General features: G+C 41.8%; 1 protein-coding gene across 6 annotated transcripts in view; it reads left to right on the forward strand.

The window, feature by feature from the left end:
* Window positions 1-1,430: 1,430 nt before the first annotated feature.
* Window positions 1,431-23,235, forward strand: part of THRB (thyroid hormone receptor beta) — a 330,196-nt gene continuing 308,391 nt past the window's right edge. For 2 of the 6 annotated variants that reach the window (XM_054595367.1, XM_054595374.1), the window contains exon 1: window positions 1,431-1,775. The gene's annotated coding sequence lies outside the window, so the exon portion shown is untranslated. Of the gene's footprint in view, window positions 1,776-2,125; window positions 2,230-23,235 lie in introns of all 6 variants that reach the window. The other 4 variants (XM_054595371.1, XM_054595373.1, XM_054595372.1 and 1 more) reach the window with 3 other exon arrangements.

Raw genomic sequence — 23,235 nt, forward strand, 5'->3', positions numbered from 1 at the left:
CCTTTTCCGTGGGATGCTAACCAGAAGCTGAAATAAAACACACGTCACTGGCTGGCAATCTAGAAAACGCTCCCATAAATGATCTATACATTGTTCGGCAGTTGAGGATCCACACAAATCGTTGAAAGTCTCGACACTGTTAAGCAAATGAAAGTGGATATTGACTAATAAAGTAACTATTTTAGTCTTATCTATAAGAAAATAATTGTACCCTGTCGTCAAAATATTTTGTTGCAACTATGGCTTCTTAACGAGTACACTTTAGCCTGAGGTGTGTTCAGCATTTTAAAAAGCGCTCTTCTGAAGACCCCAGCTCCCTGCTTCCTTTCCTCCCAATCCGAATCTTCGGCCTTCAGGATTTATGGGGGCGCGGGGCGCGGGGGAGGGACTTTAGAAATTCGTGTCTGAGTAGAACTTTTCAAGAGTATATATTACTTTTGTCTTCCGGTTTTATTTGTACATGTCCAGGGCAAAGACATATTAATAGGCAGCCCTCCTGGAACCTGTGGAGTGTCTCAACCTCTTCCACTTCCCCCCTATTCCGCACACTTCTCCCAGGACATGCATGATGGAGTGAAGGGGTGTCTCTCTCAAGGGCAAGCCAGGTATTTTCCAAACTTCCATTCCCGGGGTTGGTGATGGTAAGAGAACGCCAGACGCCGCGGCGGGTGGGAGGCCCCGGAGGAGCCGGTGCCCTGTGTCAGCCCGACACGCGCCACAAGTGGTTTGGAGATAAAGGGAGGAGCGCGGCCGGGCCGACTAAAATAAAGCCCGTACTTCTGGAAGTCACCTCCTCCCCGCACCCCTGTCACTCGTCCCCTATGCCTTCCACTTTGCCTACTAGAGGAATGGCGCCCAAACCCGAACCTCTGTGCTCACGCAGCCGGGTGGGTGGACGCGGGGCCACCAAAAATCACCGCACCCTGGGTGGAAGGCACAGCCGAGACTGGGAGGAGGGAAAGCGGCAGGTGTGGAGGCGGCCAGCCGGGGTGGTGGTGCGTGGGGAACGGGGCAGGGGTACGCGAGCCCGAAGTGGCCGACAATTTAGACAGCCAGCTGAGTGCCGACCGCGAGCCCAGCGGGAGCCAGGTGGGGGGCGTCGGGTGCCATCCGGGCGGCCCCGGTGGCGGCGGCGGGACGTGAAGCCCGGAGGCCATTTCTTCGCTGCGCCCCTGGCGGAACTGGGTTTGCCTGCTCCTGGCTGTCGCCGCCGCGCGAGTCGACCGCCGGGAGGGCTGGAGGGGAAACCAGGTCACCGGTTCGCAGACGCGTCGCGGAGCTTGCGCCCCGGGCGTGGAGGAACAGCGCCCGGGGAGCGGGCCGGGGCGGGCCGGGCGCGCTGGGGGCCGGGAGAGGCGGGGACTCCGGTGCCCGGGCCACGCTCGCTCCCTACGCCTATAAAAGTGGAGTGGCAGAGGAGGGCCGGCGCGGCCCTGCCGGCGGCCGCCTCTCTTCGCCCAAGGAGTTGACATTTTGCAGGACTCGCGCGACGTCCCGTCGTTGGCGCTCCCGGGACCCCGCCGCCGGGAGGAGGGGGCGGAGGAGGGTGGAGACTGCGGGGCTTGGCCAAGGAAGGCGCACATCCTCGGGCGGGCGGCCGTGACGCGGCGGGGATTAACTTTGCATGAATAATGTGAGTGCGCTTGGAAAGGAGACCTTCTGCTCCCCGGGCTCGGGCAAGCGCGCCCGCCGGCTGCCTTCCCCGGGCAGGGGCGCCCAACCCCACCGGCTCCAGGGCACTGGTAATTTGGCGAGAGGACCGCGCGGAGACAAGGGTGAGGGTGGGAGTGTCGGGGAGGGGGGCGGCGGGGGAGACAGTTTCAAATGTCCAGAAGGGTGGGCAGGATGGTGACGGAGGTGTCGCGGGAAAGTGAAGGGTTGCGGGAGGCAAGCTGAGCGCGCGCAGGCAGGCGGCCGGGCGTGGGTGGGTGGGTGGGGGGTGTCAGTCAGCCGCCCTATTACCAGCCTCCGCGGGGTTCTGCGCCCCAGGTTTGAGAGGAGGGGCCCTCTAGCGCTGGGGCACCGCGCGGCGGCACTCGGGGAGCCACAGCGTGGGCAGTGGCGGAGCAGGGTGGCCAGGGGCCCGCTCCAATCGCAGCGGCTCTGTTCCTCAAACCCCAACCAGGCTGTTGACAGGCTCCTTGTGAAATGGAGTTTGGCATCCTCTGCGCTGAACCGAGTGGAAGTTTCCATGATGAGGAAGTTCTGTGACACGGGGATTCGGAAAAGGTTGGCAGACACGGGGGTGCGGTTTAAAGGGACTGTGGGTCCCCATCCCCCTTTTTGCTCCTGCCCCGGAACTGCCGGGTTTGGAAAGGAGAATAATCCTGAATATTGGCGTGCGCTGTTGCCGGTGCCTGGCGACTTGGCTTCTCTCCGCCTCCTTTGGGAGTCGGTGGCGATTTCGCTAGCCTCCTGAGTCGCACTTCTTTGCCTTGCTTCTCTTGACGCAGCCTCTTCGTTTGAGTGGCCTGAAGTTGGTTCTGATACCAGGAGTTGTGCCAGCTGAGTGCTTCCCCTCCCCCGCGCCACCCCTCGGAGAAGGACTAATTTGGGGGAGTTTTTTTACTCCCAGTGGATTTTGTCCTTCTTGGTGCTGTTGTCACTTTGGAGAAGAATTTCGCCACGACCATTGTAGGATTATTATTAGTGCTAAGTCTTAAACCCTCTGATTTGTTGGGGAGGGGGAGCATGGGATGAGTTTTTATTTAACAATTTGTTAATTTTACAAATATAATTTTCCCAAATGGGAAATTTCAAAGTGAGTCAAAGAAAAGACTTCACCTGAGCAGACAAGTTCAGACTCTCCATCCTCCCCTCTCCACGTAGATTTAGAATTTGTGAAGATTCAAATACTACCTTCAGTCAGTAAACAAATTTGAAACCAAGTCTTCCTGTGAGCATGTTACTGGTCTCACGTGCTAGTGAGATTGTTTTAAAGAGCTGTTTTTGAAGTTCACAAACATCGAGCATTCCTTGGACAGTGTTAATATCAGAGCACAGCAGTTTCTACAATGATAGATGTATTGTGTAATGCAGACCTCTAGGGGTATCTTTACATTTTTTCCCCTTATTTTAGTTTAGTATGCTTATGTATGTTATAATATAGAGCATGCATTGAATTGCAAAGTAAAAGTTGTATTTTAGTCAAAATAGTCCATGATTCTTTCTGAATATTCACTGTGACTCCTTCCGAATTCACTTCTGTTTACCTCTCTTATTCTGTAACAAGTCAGTAGGAGACTAGGAAACCTTTTTATAAGGTGTTTTGATGAAAAGTATTTTAAGCAATGGATGTTTTTAAGAGTTTTCATGCCATTTGGCTAAGTGTTCTAATTGACTGTCACAGAAATTCAATAGTGAGTGATTTATTTGGGGTATTACATGAGAAGACATTGGTGAACAACCATTTATTATTTGTGATTGTTAAACTGATACTATTAGAATTTTATTTTAATGAATTTCAAAGTTTTGTTATATATTGGAAAGGGGGACGGACTATCTGGTAGCAAACACAATTTGCTTTTGTTTTCCCGTGGGTGACAGCAAATGATACTGGATATAGCCACAGGACTATTTTTTATGGAGCAATTCCTGTTGGCATTACACTTCAAAGGTATAATTTTATTGACATTGGAATATTGTTTTTATACTCAACTGACTTTACAAGAGTAATAAACATTCCATTTCTCCCCTAAAGATTCCTGGTAGTAAATTCTGCTACAGAGATGAATTAAGACAATTTCTTTTTTAATCTACATCTTTGAGAAAAGATGATTTCTTAAAAATACCATAAGGAGGTTGTGGATTCCTTTCCTTTTCTGGGGTTTTTGCCATTGTTGGAAGCTCAGGGTGTATGGAGTCACAAATGGGATTGCACATTTCTTTATTTAGTAAGCTCATCTTTTTGATGGAAATCAGAGTAAAGGTGATTGGTTTCTTTAGCTCCTTTTTGGCACTCTAGTGTAAGATTATGTGTCACCTTCTTAAAAAGCCTTTCCCTGATCACTTGAGCAAAGGTAGTCCCTCATTCCTTCTGGGATTCTTTGTTGTTGTTGTTTCTTCCACCCACCTTCCTCCTTGGTTTTATTTGAAATCTGAATTGTTCATTTCAATTGGTACTCACAGATTACCTGTCTCTTGTGTCTAGAATATAGAGTCCCTGAGAAAAAGTGTCTTGACTACTTCATTCACTCTTCATTTTCCAGCATCTTGAACTGTGCATGGCACACAATAGGTGCTGAATAAATCTTTTTTGAATAAAGGAATGGTTGTGCCCAAACTTTGTGTTTCCCCAAACACCTGACTAAGCGTCCCAAATGAGTACCAATTGGGTATGCCAAGATCTGTGCTTATATGTGTGTGTGCCATGTATGTATGGGTCAATCTTTGTTTATCTCTCTTTTAACATGAAAGCTAGCCTCATTTTGTGTAGTGACTACACAGTTATTTCTATGAGTTTTTCCTGGGGCAATTGCCTTGAGTACATGGAATTCCTCAGCAGCAGCTTGTCTTACCTGATTCACTGAAGACTTTGACCTTCAACACCAGGGTTTCAGCAGAGTTTTTATGAGTTCCAGAGGTATAGTCAGTGCTAAGAGTGAAATTCCAGGAAACATACATCATTGGGTGATAGCAATGCCCTCTCTCATTCAGCAGGTTCTAGCATTGCATCTAGCTGATCTACAAAAGAGATGACTGGGGAAGAGACAAATGAGACTGTCAGGGTCCCACACAAGATAGAAATTGCCCTTAGAGGTAGATTAGAAATAATCTAGTGGTTACCCTGCATTATAAGTTAAGTCAGTCAGCCTCTTCTTCACCCGCTTATCCACTTCCATAAACCAGATGACTATGGGGAATATCGCATTATCTGTTTTCAAGGGACTGAGCTATGATACCCAAGGGGTTATCTTCAGAGTAACTAGTCATGGAAAGTCTTTTGACAAATGAGACCAAAAGGAAGTTACAATTGATGATTATGGGAATTCGCTTTTGTTTATAAAGTATCAATTTTCAGAACCACGTCTTAGTAAATGCATAGTAGAAATCCCTCAGAATGATGAGACTGGTAAAAATGGTAACAGACAAAAGATAATTAAACTGAAATTCTAAGTGTTTATTGCTTTTGATTATTTACTTTAGCTCTAAGCTTCTCAGTAGCCACCTTAATAGGAAAAAAAGGGAACTGAAGTATGCATAAGTTACAAGGATAGATCAGTTAAGATTTGCTGAGTGCTTACTATGGTACCTGACAGCTAGTATATACTCCTATGAAATATCAAATCATATAATGGCCAGTACTTGAACTTCAATTCTCCAGAAAATGAAGAAAAGTTCTTTATGTGATTATGTCTTTCACCAACTCTTGAGGGGGAAAAAAATGCAAAAGGCATAATGATGAAAAGTAGCCCAGTGGGAGTTTATCTTCAGAGCCTAAGCTACCGTGGTTTAGCAGTGGAGAATCTGGTGATTGTCCCCAAGACAGAAACAGAGCTCAGAACACCTAGAGGAATGAATGGTTGACATGTTCTTTAGGCTGATTCTCTCAAATATCCAGTGTCACAGATGAGCTTTTCACTAAAGCAATGTGAGAGGATGGGACAACCAGGAACTTGAAAATGGCTCTATGACCATAAACCTCTGAGCAGGTGGTCTTGATGCTTTGTGCTTTAGTCTATCTAGCTTTTTCCTTCCAGTACAGCAGTTTGATTTTAGTGTCCATTTCTGTCTCTCCCCATAAATTGTGATGAGGGGCTCTGGGTTTATTCGTCCTGGACTGCCAGCCCCTAGCCAAGAGTTTCACACATGAGCACAGAGAAATGCTTGTTGAAAGAACGAATCAAGGGTGAGAAGGGGTGGTGCTCCTCCTTCTCTTCTGATGTTGGCAATAAGTGTCGCCTTCTGGCTAGATTTTGCCCCAAGTGAATGTTTGCTGCCTGGATTGTGTCATATCACAGCTGAGTATTTTGTTTGAAGGGCTTAGTCTAGTGTCAGAACTGGTTGACTAATGGGTGGCAAGTTAACTCCTTGCTTTATTTAAAGTCATTTTGATTACTTGATTTGATTCCTCATTCAGTCTGTATACATGTACGTACCTACTATGTGCCTGGCCTTGCTAGTCATTTCATAGCTCAGCATGCAGCCCAGTGACCTTTGAAACAATGGTCGTATATTCCAAAATGGTCTATACCTTTTGGGGTCTCTTATATGGCCCCCTAGGTGAAATTAGTTATTTTCATCTGAGGAAGTGATTATAGTGTCTGTAGCCCATGTGTGTTAGTATAAATTGCAGTGGGATTTGCCAAGAATTCTCCTGGTATCCTGGTATCTCCTGGTATCCATGTGGTATGGGATTGAATATGTTTAGGCCAGTGAGTCTCTGATTAAGGATGCTCATCTCTACTTTAGTCCCTAACTTATTAGTCCAATGACATTTAAATAAGTGGGGGGAGGTGGAAATATCCACATCACTGAGTCACAAGGAATGCATTTCCATATCCTCTTCTTGGGGGGTCTGGCCAACTGGCAGCTAGAATAATGACCTATGTTCAATGCTAATGTTGCTCTGTCCATACTGTCCTAATTTCAAGGGACCTTGGAGACTTTATGGACTGGCAGTTCTTGGCCAGTACTATTTTTATTAAGTGAGAAACTGAGCTCTATTGTGAACTTAGGTATCTTTTCCAAATGACAAGTCAGGAGAGCCTGGAATTAGGACCCAGGAAGGAACATTGACTCTCTGTTCCAGGAAGCATAGAATAGCCTTTAAATTGTGACAGTCAGACACACATATACATATACATATACATATACTTATGCATATAAATATACATATACATATGCATATGCATATGCATATACATATAAGAGGGTACATATACATATATATTATATAATATATGTATATTATAATATGTAATGTATATATAACAATAATGTTTCTTACAACATACATATGTGAGTACACAGAGTGAACTATAGATGGTGCATATATAATAATTAGGTAAGAATCAATCTGAACTAAGTTATTTATTCAACTTCCTAGTTCTAAAAGAGAACCTTCAAGGATTATGGCTCCTCTTCTGCAATCAAAAGTTTAGGGATTTATTCAGAAAGTCATGAGTGATAAGCTGATTAAAAGAAAAGCTTGGACAAAGGGATGGACATTGACAGCAGGTATGTCTTCTTAATTTGCGAAATATACTGTGTGACTCCTCTGGCGGCTCAGGAACGTTTGCGATGAGGGGAGTGAAGAAGATAGTCATGGTTTTAGTGGCGTAATGTATGATCATGGCATTTGGGAACCCACTGAGGATTCTGACTCTTGTAACATATGTTGTTTTCTAGTTCTCAGGATGATTCAGATATACTTTTCCCCTTCTTTATGTTTCTCTTCGAAGACTCTATTTTCCTAGATTTCAACAATTGTTGCACTCAAAAAATAAATATTGAGAGCAATCATGCCATTGCCGGATTTGGGTCAGTTTTTCATATATCCCTTCCATAAGCATAAATGTCTCACCTACTTGCATGTCCTTACATGCAGAATCTGCCTCTGTGACAGGAGTGTGCCACGTTCTGACATGGAGTGAGAAAGGCACAGCTTGTTTCTGGCTTCAGCTGTGGTTCCCAGGCCCAGCTTCCAAACTGCAAGGAGAATTCCATACTCATGCTGGTGTCTCAAGTCACAAATCTTGTCATCACTTTTAGTCCCTCATAATCCTGAATATTTTCACAAATCCTCATATTATTTTACTTTTTATTTATTTTATGATTTACTTATGTTACTCTATGGCCAATTATGTTTGGGAAATCCTGCGTTTAACAACTTAGTGCAAGAGTGGTCAGAGCCTGTTTTTATACTATAGTGCATCATGAATATCCAAGAGGGAAAGTAGGTGGCAAAACATTTATTTGTGTGTGCAAGTATGTACGCACACTTCTGTGTCTCTGTGTATGTCTATAAATCTTCAAATGGTTCAAATGTCAGGAGGTTGTGAGGAATAGTCCCTAGTGTTAATCTTTAAAACACTAGTCTCAGTGTATCCTGGAACAATCTACGGGAATTGATCTAGCATGGGACTGTGTTTCTTAGCCTCTGAAATATTGGCTTTTGGGGACAGATAATCCTTTGCAGTGGAGGGTTGCCCTGTATGATGTAGCATGTTTAGTATCGTCACCGACCTCTACCCATCAGATATCAGTAGCTGCCCCACATTCCAGTAGCAACAATCAAACATGTCTCCAGATACTGCTAAATGTCTCATAGGAAGCAAATTCACCCCCACTGAACACCACTGGTGTAGAGTTAAGATCCAGGGCTGTGGAGTGGGAATGTATAGATACATATTCTGGCTTCACCTGGCTTTGTTGTTTATGTTCAGTTTCATCTATAACATTTGAAGAGTAAGTGAAATAATGTAGCACATGACCTGCAGTTAAGTATTTCTAAATATTAGCTGTTTGTACTGGTGGTAGAATTAATACTTAAACAGGCAATTACAATATTGATAAGTTCTGTGATGAAATAAGTACAATGTACAGTGAGATCCCACAGTTGGGAATGGGGAGAGTGCTAGGCAGTAAGAACACCATCTTCAAACATACAAAGTGGGATCAAAATGTGACGTATCCAGGGAATTGGAAGGACCCTGAGAAGAGCAAGGAGCCCTGTCATCTGACTATCATGAAAAGGACAATAAATGAGGCTGTTTGACCTGGCAGGAGTCACATGGTGAAGACTTTCCTGACCACAGTAAAGGAGACGGACTTTGTCTTAATAACCTGAAGAGACTGAGTGTTCAGGAAACCAGATGTTTATTTTAGAAGAGTTCTTTGGAATAGATCTTCAGTGGAAGAGACTGTGGAAATGATGAGCCCAGTAAGAGACTCTTAGAATAATCCCTTGAGAGATGATGGTTGCTGGAATGAGGCAGTTATGTGTTGCTGTGAAGTTTTTGGGAACAGATTTGACTTCTCCCAAGATATGGCAAAATTTTTCTAATTTAATTATAATAATGAATATTCTTACCAAGCTAGATCTGCAATTAGGGAGATTTCAAGTGTAATTGGAAAGAAGATTACATAATTGATTCTCTTTAAAATGTTTTCAAATGAAGCTTAAAGACCATCTCACAGACTCTTTGTAACTGAATATGACCCAAGGGTTCTTGGCTATTGTTTACACATGCCTGCAGCTCCTATGTCAGACAAAAATATACTTCTACATGACTACATTGAATTAACATTGTGGTGCTGAGATTCATTATTTAGTATTAAGTGTTGATTTTATAACTGATAGAAATTTTATTTCTTTAATGATAAAAATTAGACATTTTGGAGACTATAAGTGAATGAATGAATGAGAGCAATATTATATAAATACCACCTAATTAAGAATAAAAATATTTTGGACAAGTCTCTTGACTTATCTGAGCTTTGATTTCCTTAGTCATAAAATGGTAGGAGGAGATAAATTAGATCATCTCTAAATAATCCTTAGCCCAGGGGTTGGCAAATATTTCTATAATGGGTTATGCAATAAATCGTTTCAGCTCTTCAGGATATACAGTCTCTGTTGAGGCTACTCAACTTTTTGTTGTAGTGTGAAAGCAGCCATAGATAATGTGTAAACAGATGGATATGGCTGTGTATGAGTAAACCTTATTTACAAAAACAGATTGTGGGTTGTAGTTTGCTAACCCCTGCTAGGCCAAGAGGAGGCCAAAAGAAATAGAACACAAACCACGTATGCATATAGTTTAAAATTTTTCTAGTAGCCACGTTATAAATAAGTACAAGGGAACCAGTGAGTGTAATTACAATAAACTATTTTGTCCCACCCTATATATTCAAAATATTATTTAACATGTAATCAGCAGAAAAGTATTAATGAGACTTTACTTTTTGTATTAAATCTTAAGTAGCTGGTGTATATTTTACATTTGCAGCATATCTTCAACTGGCCACATTTTAAGTGTTCAACAGCCATTTGTAGCTAGTAGCTACTATTAATTGTGGCAACCCAACATTAGCCTTTGAAATCTATAATTTTATCAAATCCATGCAAAAATAACTTACATGCATTATTTTAAGTGATTGAGACACTTTCTTTTTCTTGCCACATATACTGGTTAGAAAATCACTATACTTTGAAATAAAAAAGGCACAGTAGCTCAAAAACTAGAAGTTTATTTTTTACTCATGTGAAGTTGAAAATTGCTGTTTCTGATTGATTGGTGGTATGCTCCACAGTGGTTCCTGAGGGGCCCCATACCTTTGGTCTTGGGCTCCTCCATCTTTATAGCTCAAGGCTCACAAGATCATGTGTTCTTTGCCTCAGACCATTGAGAGGGGAATAAGAATGGAGAATGAAGACGTTCACCAGCTTCCTAACCACCTTGGCTTGGAAGTAACACAAAATCATTTTGCTCAAATTCCACTAGTGAAAAGGAATCACATGTCCTCAGCAAAATGAAGCAGGGTGAGAAATATAGTCCCTACTGAGCAGTTGCTTTCTAGCGTTGACTCTGTACTATAGGGTGAGGAGCAAGAATTGCTTGGGGAATGGTCTGGGCTACACTGTACTATCTGTTCTTTTAATTCTCATGTGGGTCTCATCATACCACTGTCTTGTTGTTTTGGAAGGCATGGGCAAGGGATGGAAACATCTTTATAGCAATGAGGTAACCCAGTTCTATTTTCTGGTGCAATACCGTCCTCCTATCTGACCTAATTCTGTTTCCTCACTTTCTTCTCACTGTTGTGGGCCTGTCTTCATTCTTGCTAGCCCTGGTTTTTCCTTTTAGTCTTTGACCATCATTTTGATTTCTTTGGTAGCTCAATGTTGACCCTAAGGTGCACATCATATTGGGAGCTTGTGATCAATCCTAGTATTACTGGCACATCATTAATGTGCTGATTTATTTGGAGCGGAAATAAAATTTAAAGTAGAGTTATTAAAGAGCAGAGAACAGTGCTGATTTGTGGTGTATTGACAGAAAGGTTTTGAAGCCATTTTCCTGGAATCATTTTACAGAGCTTTAGACTGTTTAAGTAAATGACTCATTGCATAATATCTTGACTAAAAATACCATTTTTGAAATATTTATCCTACTTATCTTTGCTTACTACAATGGGAACCCTCTTTTTTTAAGTCAAAAAGGATGTTTTTGTTTTCTTCCCTTCCCAAATTATCGACATGCTTTATAAAATATTTAACCAGGTCTATAGAAGTACCTCCCATGAAGGAAATTTAAGAGGGGCATGAATAATAAAAGTGAGATAAGTGTAAAGAACAAAGAAACTTTTTCCTTCTAACTATGCATATTTTATCTTTATGAAAACCTTATCATTTAATTATTGTTAAAATGTATTATTCTAAGACATAAGGAAGTGCAAAGGGCACATGCCTTTTGGATTATCAAGAAATAAGATTAACCAATGATGAGAAGTATCATTCTGAGGACACATTAAAAAAAAAAGAAAGAAATGTATGCCTTTATATTAGCATAGGTAGGGCTGTCTTCAACTCTACAAGTCTATTTTTGTAAAATACTTGACATTATTTTTGAAAATTAAAGTTTGAAATATGAAGAAGTTTATCCTGACAAAACCCGCTCAGGTACAGAATTTAGCTAATTCTTGGTATTTCATAATAGGGGGGAAATAATTCTCTCAATAATCCCCAGCTTATTAGTGGCTCATTACTAGGTTCTCTGGGGCTCAGGGTAGCCCACAATATAGGTGCCAGTAATGTCCTACTTTAAAGACCAGTCACAGAGCAGTGATTGGCCAACTGTATTGTAAGGAGGGTAGAAGCTGGGGATTTGGGTCCTGGATTGAATGAAAGCTGGGACATTGGGGAGAGACATTGGAGGGTAGGGAAGGGGTGGCAGACATCCACACAGGGGTTGAGTCAGATGCCTGGCTTTGCCATCTTCTAACGGTGGTCCTTCGGGCAAGTTACCTAACCACTTTGAATATCAGTCACCCGACCTGTGCAATAGAAATAATATTGGTACTTACTTCACAGCATTGTGGAGATGATTAAAAGAGAGAACAGTTATTATCTGCTTAACATGTATAGCCTGGTGAGTGTTCATACATGGAAAATTATTTTATTATCATTTTATTATTACAAAAGTTGTAACATTGATTGTGTTAAGTAAACCTGCACCCTGGAGGTAAGGGGCATTATCGTCTAAAATGCAGGAAATCAAAGAGAGGGACCTGGGGGTCAATCCCCAAATCTCCTGATCTCACAAAGTTTTGTGTCATTACTTTATTTAATGTTGAACTGTTATTATGTGTTTATTGGTAACAAACTCCTTTTTATAGATGTCCTCACTTTTTTCAGCCTCAAGGGATATATTCCAAGTTCAATCATAGAAGTCAGTGAACCCTCAGTGTTTGTGAAAAATGAGCATAATCCGTGTTCAGTTACCTGCCCAGGATTCTGGCCTTTTGAATGCAAATTTAGCTCTCTCTTATATTGAATGTGGGGCTTAAACTGACTACCTTACTTATTTTTTATTTTATTTTTTGATTTTGTTATCTTCTCCTGAGGATATGCTTATTGAGAGGGGAGAGGAGGGAGAGAAAAAGGGAGGGAAACACTGATTGGTTGCCTCTTGTTCGCACCCTGACTGGGATCAAACCTGCAACCCAGGCATGTACTCTGACTGAGAATTGAACCCACAACCTTACCATTTACAGGACAATGCTCCACCCAACTGAGCCACATCAACCAGGTCGTCTTGATTTTTTATAGCAGCTACTCCCCTCCCTTGCTCTGATGCTCTTCTACTATTCAAATTCAAACTTCTGTCCTTCAGAGTTCAATAAGTATTTTCCCTTGCTTCTGTTTCATCCCAGATTCCCAATTTCCTTCATTCACGGAGCTCCAGAAACTCTACTCTAATTAAATAGGATTCAGATCCAGATTTTCTCTGCTTCTGCTCAGCTGAAACTTGCCACTTCAAAGAGTTTACCTCACCCCCTTGTCCCAAGGTTGCATGTTAGTCATTTACTATATATATTCTTCACTGTTCACTGTCCATGCCTCATATTTGTCAGAGCTGGAATGTTTTTTTTTTTTTTTGGCTGGATTTGAAGTTCCAGGAGGGCAGGGGCTGTGTGTTAAACAAGTTTAGTGGAGTCTAGAAGTGCAGGTCCAGCCGTGGTTTGTTTTTGACCAACTATGCTAGGTTGTTTCATATAATTAGGATGAATCTAATTTTAAAATGAACAACCGTGTGCCGTGTGTCCTCAGATGAACCAGAATATACACTTACAAGGCCCTGCTGTCCTGCATTATAAATAAGGGAATAGGTTGTCCAGCAGAAAAGCAATGCTGTTCTTTTCCCTAAAAAAAAAAGCTGTCCACTCATAAGAATTGAGATATAAGATCTTCCTGTCTCCTCAACTAAGTTGAGAAGAAATCAGGGTCCCCAGAGTGAATGTTCTCTGCAAAGATGAAATCCAACAAAAATCTATGATCCAAGAAGAGTGGCTTCTGGGGATTTGTAAAGAAAGATCCCTAAGAATGGCTTCCTGCATGTAAACAGACCCCCAAGCTCCGCGGCCTGATTTCTCAGCTTGTATGACCACAAGGACTTCCTTCGGTGACAGGTTCACATTTCTGTAGGGGCAACATTCTGAAACTGGAAAGTGTCAAGCTACATTGCTGTTTAAATGCCCCTTTGGCCAATGTGAGGCGCCTCTTGGACACATGGCTGCTGTGGCATCTCTCACGACTCCTAGCTTTATTGTGGACTTTTTTTTTCCCTTAATATTTTAAGTGTCTCAGAATTCCCATTACATGGAAGATGGGTGCTTCAACATTGCCCTGAGGGGGGTTACAATTCATTTCTCTTCTTTATCTAGCAGTATTTTGAAACGAACTCACTTTTACTCTTCTGTGGTAAAGTTACATTTAAACTGAGGCTGTCATTCTTCTTTGTCTTTGCCTCTTTCCAGCACTAGAGTAAGACCCCCTTCCCGGAGTCAAGGTTGCTAACTTCTTCTATGAGTTCTGGCGGAAGTTGACTGTAGGCGCATTTGAGACTAACAGGAATTATGTGGCATTTCCTTCCTGCCATTCTTGAGCGAAAGATGTGGTTTTCCTTCTTCTCTCAATGGGAGAGAGAGGAATTTGCCAGAAGTCGTGTTTCTGCGGGTCTGAGAGAAGCGGAACTAGGAGGAGCCCAGTGATTCTGTGCCCAGGCCGTGGGGATAGAAAATCAGCCCTTCTGGGAGAGGGATACTGTGAACCAGAGAGCTCATCCATCAGAGGAACCTGAGGGTCCAGTGGCCGGCAGCCCAGCGCTCCTTCAAAAGACTCACCATTGACTTGGAGCTCCCTGGAAGCAGACACTGAGATGAAAATTCAAGTACGAGTTATTTTAGGGGAGAGGTGAAGAAAACACCCGTAGAAGAGTGGGGAAGGGAGCCAGGATGGGAACAGCAGCCAGAAGGGATGAATCAAATTAATTACTGCTGTGGGCACCCAGAGCTTGGCCACATGGGGGAACTGTAGGAGACAGGGGGAACACGTGCCTCCTAGTTACCCCACCCAAAAAGCAAGGGAGTGTGTATTTAGTCACCAAAACCTGCCAGGGATTAGGCAAGGACTGCCTCCAGAAGCCTGGCATTTCAGGGCTGCCACTTGTAAGCCAAGAGCATGCCTCCAGGCAAAGGGAGGCAGTTTGGGGCAGTTGGAAGACAAGCTGGTGGGCGCTGAAGTGGAGCCCAGGGGGAGGGGGTCAGGGCACCAGCAGCATCTAAACTATACGTTAGCTTTTCTTGTCATTACATATGACCATGCGCTCAGACTCTAGCCCCCATTTACACCTGAGGATCACTGATCTTTGCACTTACGCTTGGTTCTCTTGAGGAGCAGGTTGCCTTTTGCCGGAGGAGCAGCGGAGCTGACCCCACCAGTGATCGGCATGGGGTCAGCTGCAGAGAGACCCGTGGAGTAGAGTTTTTCAGCCTTGTCACTATTGATATTCGGGGGCAGATAATGATCTGTTGTGGGGGCTGCCCTGTGCATTGTGGAACGTTTAGCAGCATTCCTGGCCTTTACCCACTAGATGCCATTATCATTGCACTGACAAGTTGTGACAATCAAAAACTGTCAAAACATTGCCACATGTCCCCTGGGAGGTATAATTGTCCCCATGGAAAACCGCTGCCTTAGACCCTCTTTCCAAATCTTAAGCCTTCCCTCCCCCAAGCTCCTCATCAGTTATAATTACCTATTCACTATGATCCTAGTCCTCGTGGAGGGTGGGGGAGACATCCCAAACTCTGGGATATTTGAACATTTTCCCCGGTTGATCCTGATACGCCTGCCGCTCCACATGCCATGTGCTACTTCAACCAGGAATCACTGTCCTCATCTGTCTGTTTCTTTTTCCTCCCTTCCTCTCTCTTCACTCCATCTGCATTGTGGACAGCTGAAATTTGGAGGATGCCCCTTTAAATCGCTGCCCCCGCCCCCTTTAAAGGCTCCAGCTCAATTTAATAAAGCAAATACTGTAATGGCAAATCAGCTAACAAGGTATATATTGAAATGTAACATTTTTTAAAATTATGTTCATCCATTCCTTCTTTTATCAAACATCTATCCAAATATATGCCAGGTACATGCTTGGGTACAGTGGTGAGCAACACCACTGGAGAAGTTCACAAAATGGGAAGAAGACAGCCTTATCAAATGAAGAATCATTTTATCAACACGCATATGCCTGAAATTCTGGAGTCCGCCAGCACACAAAGTCAATATTGTATGAAAAACAGTTACAATTATGGCTTGGTGTTTCCTAGTTTGGGTACTCCAACTCTACAGTTTAGAATGGGGAAATCAGGCTTTGAACTGTAGGACTTAACTTCTGTCACACTCAGAAGTATTTTATGAGCACAGTTCACCTTGCTAAGCAGATTTCATGGTTTAACAGGTTCCTGAAGTGAAATGTTCATAAATCCTTCACCTTCTTGTCTGCCAGTATTGCCTTTTGCTGTTCCGTGTTCCTCATCTAGCAGCCGTCCTCAAGGCTGGGTAATCGCTCTAAAGGGGCTTCCAAACCCTCAAAATCTGGCTTGCCTTGCCTCTGCTTTCCTTGCCTGGGGGCTTGTTAAGGGAAAGGAAATGGTGTAATGATGACAGAGAGGATTTTGAAGGCGTCGATGTCACCAGGCGGCCTGCCGAAGGACGTCTTTGTCTTTTGCCCAAGAGCGTGCGTGCGGTGTGCTGGAAGGCCTTGGGGTGACCTCAGCGACGTGGAAAGGGGAGGCCCTGGCTCGGGCAGCGGTAGCTGAAGACAATGGTGTGCCCCACACAGCTCTCTTCCTCTCCCTTCCCCCAGACTGATTCCTGTACCCCTTGCTTCTCAGGGTACACTGCCCCCCAACCAGACCACCCACACCGTCTCCAGCTGGTTAGAGAGACAGAATTGGGCCCCACCCCGGGCCTGCCCAAAGGGTATTTTCATAAGGGGGCTCACGTGCTCACTGGAGTTTGGGGTGCTCTTTAGTTCCACTTCCATCTTTCTACTTCTCATTAAGTACAAATAGATAGAATCCCACCATATAAAAGAGTAAATGGGAGTAACCCTGGTGTGTATTCACCAACTCCATTATCCCCAGTTTATTGTTTTTCAAACTTCCTTATCTGCACATTAGTGGGCCTTGAATCAATGTAGTGAGTCACAGTCAACATAAGCTTTAAGTAAAAAAGACTGGAATAGAAATTATTACAGTAAATTACATATTTTTGAAATATTCATTTCATTAAAAAAATGCAAACACATACTTGACACACACCTTTATATGTGTGCCCTGAGTCATGAGTATATAATAGGATTCTGGGGTAACTTAAAAAAAAACCTCTTTCATAAAAACTTACAACTCTCTCTATATGTTTGTATACCAGTGTGGTTTTTTTAAAGGGTTGAACATATGCATTTGATACAGTTTAGCCACTTGACTCACAATCATGAGATTGTTATATTCTCCAATTCAGATTCCTGAGCAAATAAAATGTCTAAATAGCACATATGAATGTTAAAATTATTTCAACTGCAAGTTACTGACAATAAAAATTTGAATTTTTCACTCAATTTCAGAAAAAAAAAACGCTCTGTCCAAGAATATATCAAAATCTTGAAAAAGACACCTTTAAAGAAAAGCTCATCTTAAACTAGAGAAAGGAAAAAAAAAAAGAGTAGGCTGACCAAAGGACATGTTTAATGGTTTTTAAATTTTTATCTTTTTTCCTTTTTATTGAATTTATTGGGGTGACACTGGTTAACAAAATTTTACAGGTTTCAGGTGCGCATTCCCCAACACACCATCTGTACGCTGTATTGTGAGTTCAGCACCCCAGGTCTCCATCCATCAGTCCGTCCTCTTTGATCCCCCCATACCCTCCGTTACCCCTCCCACCCCCTTCCCCACCTCCTCCCACTCTAACCCCCCTTCCCCCTTGGCAATAACCACACTGTTGTCCATATCCATGAGTTTTTCCTCTTTCTTGTTCAATCCCTCCACTGCCCCCGCCTGGCCCCCAACCCCCTGACATCTGTCAGCATCTTTCTACCAGTGAGTCTGTCTCTGCTTTGCTTGTTAGTTCAGTTTGTTCATTAGATTCCACATATTAGTGAAATCGTATGATTTTGTCTTTCTCTGACTGGCTTATTTCACTTAACATAATGCTCTCCAGGACCATCCATGCTGTTTGCAAAGGGTAAGATTTCCTTCTTTTTTATGGCTGAGTAGTATTTCATTGGGTAAATGTCCCATAGTTGTTATGTCCACTCATCTACTGATGGACACTTGGGCAACTTCCATATCTTGGCTGTTGTACACAACACTGCATTGAACACTGCATTGAACACTGCATGTATTCTTTCAAATTAGTGTTTCAGGTTTCTTTGATTAAATTCCAGAAGCAGAATCACTGGGGCACAGGACAGCTTCATTTTTAATTTTTTGAGGAAATTTCATACTGCTTTCCACAGTGGATGCATCTATCTGTATTCCTACCACCAGTAGATGAGGTTTCCCTTTTCTCCACATCCTCACCAGCCCTTGTTGTTTGTTGATGTATTGATGATAGCCATTCTGACAGGTGTGAGGTGTTAATCATGGTGGTTTTAATTTGCATTTCTCCGATGATTAGTGAGGTTGAACATGTTTTCCTATGTCCGTTGGCCATCTGTTCTTAACATTTTTAACATCCTTGAAAAGAATAATAATTTTGAATCCGAAAGAAATTCTCCAGGTTATGGGAGATACGGGGTGGGGGGGGGGTCCCAAGAAGTGGCGCTGTGGTTTTAAGTTTTTATATCATCACAAGTGTAAATGCTACAAACTTACAAAAAATATTTGGAAGTTTAATCATTTACATTTCTTCAGCACTCATTTAGCTTTGCAGATTTTGAAAAGTAAATTTTTCATCTCAATATTTTTTTCAGTCTCCGATTGAAGGTGGCAATGATTAAAACAATAAATTAACATGAAGCAGTTACTTGTCCAGATCCGGAAAGCGGAATGAGTGTTGAAGAAATGTAGCTAATGGAACTTTCAAAGGTGTTCTTGTCTAAGTGTGCAGCAGTAATCCTTCTGAAGACACTAAACACCCCGGAGAAGGAATGAAAACCCTGTCACTCTTCAAGCGCCGGCCTGTGTGAAGCTGAGGCTTGGAGGCCTTGGAGAGTCAGATTTCACCACGTGTGGGAAAGAACTAGTCCGCAGCGGGGGTGAAACCGAGGCGCTTTGTAAAGGAGGGCGCTAATGCCAGGATGAGACACAGTTACAGGGAAGTGCTTTCAATCTCCAGGCAGGATCTGTGCCAGACAATGACTTGTCTTTGAAAGTGCCTTTGCCCTGCAAGTGGCAGCTGGGTGAACCTAAGGACTCTTTCTGAGCTTCTCAACTGTTCTTTAAGGCGCCTTCTGAATTTCCCTCCTGATCTGTGGGGCCTCTGATTCTGATGAAATGATTGCCGGTGGGGTGTTTACTTAGATGCCAGTGAGTTATTTAAAGCTATTTAATATTTTATTAAACATGATCTCAAGTGTGCTTTTGAGGAACACTGAACATGTTTATTTTCTTCTGAAAAGGTATGTCAGTTAGATAGAATTTTAGTTTTATCAACATTCTAAAAAGTGATGGTGTTCATATTCTTTAAGAATGCTGTGTTTGGGGATAATATTAAAATAATTTTACATGCTATAAAAGATGAGAAAACTAGTCCCTCTCAGGTGTAAGTGTTAAGATACGTGGTTTTGCTCATTTTGTTTGAACTATTATTCTGTTTCTTTGTTCCAAAATTAATCTGTTTGCTAATGCACAGTCCTTTGAGGATATATATATATTCAAATCACAGAATTTGAGTGTATATAAAAATATAATTTGAATATATGGTCTATATATTAAATATAGATAGTTTGAGATCAATATAAAAGAGAATATTAGAGATATTCTAAACGGTAGCAGTTTATAACAATTGCTTACACTTATTTCTAAATGGAATAAATTATAATTCCTCAATATTGTGGTTTGACTTTTTAATAATTTTTTTAGCTTAGCAAATAAAACATTAGTTTCAATAATATCAAGTTGTAGTTATTCATATTTCCCACCATAATTTTAGCTTTTTTTTCCTTGTTAAAAAGAAATCCTAACTTTGTATTTCATGCTCTCGCTCCCTGTTGCATGATGGATACAGTTGTATAAAGTGGCACTGTTACCCTCGAAACTAATGAGAACATGACAAATTGTGATGTCCCTGCCAAATAGAACATTTTGTTTTTAGAACATTACCTATAGAAAACCATGTCAGTGTAGTAACTTTCCTTTGTGATTTATCATAGATGTTATGTTCTTTCAATTAAAAAGCTCACTTCACTGGATGAAGTCATTCTTTTATCTGCAGCATCTTGGACAGATTTCATATATGCACTTTCAAAATTTGTAAGAAAAATAAATGTTTTAACATGCACAATCTGATACGAGTCCACACAGTTGAATCAGCTGTGCCCATCTATAAATGTTTGGGGCTGGAACATCTCCCTGTACTTCCAGTTCCACAGTTACCTATGCATAGCATGCGTTGTCTGCAACGGTCTCCTAATGCATAAACATATTGAACGGTTTTTTAATGACACATCAAAGACAGAATCCTTGCTGGAAGTATTGTGTATTTGGATTATTGCAGCTTTTTGTTTTCTACATAAGAAACCTAACCCTGACAGTAGCTATTAATCCCACTAATTCTGGTAGATCTATCACAAAGACTAGGCTGGCAAATAGTTTTGTGCCAACTCAAGTAGATGTGCTTGAGAAGTATTGTGAGATTTCTGGACTTAGCGGTAAAGAGCCTTCTGACTGATAGGTATTTTCTGCTACGGAATAACTGATAGCAATAGCCTGAGTGTCATATATTGCCTTATCCTGTGTCCATTCTCATGGAGGATTAAATATTCAAGTTAATCTCCCATTACGTTGCTTTTGGCTTTAGTTTTGTGCATTTTTAAAATTGATTTTAGAGAGAGAGAGTAAGGAGGAGAGAGACAGACAGACATCATCACTTTGTTGTTTCACTTATTTATGCATTCATTAATTATTTCTTGTATGTGCCCTGACTGGAGATTGAACCTGCAACCTTAGCATATTGAGACAACTCTAACCAACTGAGTTAGCCAGCCAGGGCTTTAGTTTTGTGCATTTGAAGGGGTACTGTAAGTATTCTGAAGACTTATTTATTTTCTATACAATAGTAAATCGGAACATTCATTTGTAAAGCAAAAATCTATATAACAGTATTTTCTGATTGGCAACTTTAATGTAATATCACATAAAAAAAGCACATAGTAAAGTTTTTTATTGTCTCTGCCTTCCAAGTCCTGAAACTCTATGTATAAATATATCATTAATAGTACTTTAAACATGAAAATATCAAAATAGGTGGAACTATTTCAAAAAAATGCTAGGTTCTCAAAATAAAATTGATGATTATATTTGCTATTATGTTTTAAAGTGGCAAAATTGTATTTATTTGTATAATTTATCACTTGACTTTACGGTCTACTTTACTTCTCAATTACAATACTCATCCTGTCAAGACTCTTTGGCCAGCCCCTTGACATAGGGAACAGGAAGGAAATAGATTGCCTATGAGAAGATAAGGCAAGTGGATAACTCATAGGCAAGTTCATGTTGTGTCTACAGAGCTAGAAAGAGAAAAATTTGGCAAAGAAGCCACAAAAGTGCAAAACTTCAGTTTAAAGTTCAACAGAGCCTGTGCTACTTATTTCCCCAAGAAAACTAAGTCTTCTGTCAATCAATTTGGTTGGACTCTCTTGAAATCTGCCTGTGAGAAGACCTGAGTAGTGTTCCCTTCCACCATTACTCAACTGTCTGCCAAACCTGGAAGCTCGTAATTGCTTACATTACACTAGGTGACTAGAAAGTGCTCAGGAATTAAGGACGTGAGGAAAGAAATCTTTTGTACTGTTGGTTTTGGCACTCTTTCCATAGACAGATGAATCATTCTTAAACAAGTCCAGGACTTGACTTTGTGAAGACTGGCAAAGAGCAATAAGAGACAATTGGCTTTATGTTCTAGCCTCTTGCACAGTTGACCTTTCTTTGTAGGAGCTGTTAGTCCTCAGGACAAAATGAATTGTGGTCAGATGTGTCTGCATACTTTAGGATATTCTTCTAGAAGGGCACCATGTGCTAGATCCCTGTAGATGTTCCAAGAGGTTATCATCCTGTAGCTGGAATATGTGCTGTTTTGACCACCGATAACTGAGTTTGTCTCTGGAATAAAGGGTGAGTTAAGAGGGTCAGGGTCTCAGAAATCATCTGAATGTCTTCTTTATTTGTCCTGCCACATGTAGATACAATAGTATTACTATAACATAGCAGGTGAAATGTGAACCTTGGTAGGCAGACCTGAATATAAATATGGGCATCCCCACTAATTGAATGATGTAACGTTCAGAAAACTTACTTCTCTGACTCTTAATTTCCAATTCTCTAAAAATGTGAAAAATTGCATATAATGAAGAATGGGAACAAGAAGTTAAGAGTGTAAAATTAAGAGGAACTGACCTACGCAGGGCTGTGCCTCTTGTGTGAAAGCTTTGAAGGTATGCCTAGCTTCCAGGCCATTTTCTCCGGGCTCGGGGAGAAGGAGGAGTGAGAAAAAGGTAGGAAAAAGAGAAACTTAAGAATATGCATAGCTGTTCTGCCCATAGAGAATTGTTTTTAGTTTTATTCAGGGTTTTAGAGGAAAGTAAGTCTCTCATGGTGTCACCTGGATAAGACAGAAATTTGCAGGCTAATAATAAGAAATTTCACAAGTTGAACAACCGTATGTACAGGATGTTTTCATTAATTAATATCAGCCTAGAGAAGTGAGATCTGCCAAGGACCTCTGGCCCAGCTCTGTGTGGATGTTGTGGGTGCCACCACGAAGACATGAAGTACATGCTTATCAAATGTTCAGGGGTCACAAAGCTAGAGGGGAGAGCCAATGTGCTGAACAAAGACTGAATTTAGTGGGTTTTTGAGGGGCTAGAACAGTGGGTTCAAATCAATGAAGCCTAAAAGAGGATTTAAACCACAACATTGCATTAGATGCATGTTAAAGGCCCACATTCTAGGAGACCACCAGTCATCATTGGTATGAGCTGACAAGCAATGTGGTGCCTCAACGCCTACTGTGGCTATAAGTTCCATTAAAACAGTGGTTCTCAAACTTGAGCTGTATCATAATCATGTGGAAGGCTTGTTAAAATAGAGACTGCTGGGCACCAAGTCCAGAGTGTCTGATTTAGTAGGTCTCAGCTAGAGCTAGAGAATTTACATCTTGAGCAAGATCCTAGGCGATGCTGATGCCTCTGGTCTGGGCACCCTGCATAGAAACTACTGCGTTAGAAGAACAAATATTGCTCAAACCTAAAGAGGTTATTGTACTGCCCTAAAATACAGAAGCAACTTTGGGTCCCAGTCTTTAACAAGGATGGGAAATATTGACGCAATTTTGGGTCCTACTCTTCTAGAAGAATGGGAAGAATTCTGGCAACTGGGTAAGATTAAGGACCATTGAGGAAAGAGATTATGGACAAGAGAAACACTTCAGCGATGTGGCAGCTTCTCTCAAACACTTGAGAAATCAATGTGTTGAAGAGTCTTTGTTAAGAGTGTATACATTGG

Source organism: Pteronotus mesoamericanus, unplaced genomic scaffold, assembly GCF_021234165.1.
Source record: "Pteronotus mesoamericanus isolate MK-2021 breed Mesoamerican mustached bat unplaced genomic scaffold, CSHL_Meso_final scaffold_54, whole genome shotgun sequence".
Lineage (NCBI taxonomy): Eukaryota > Metazoa > Chordata > Mammalia > Chiroptera > Mormoopidae > Pteronotus > Pteronotus mesoamericanus.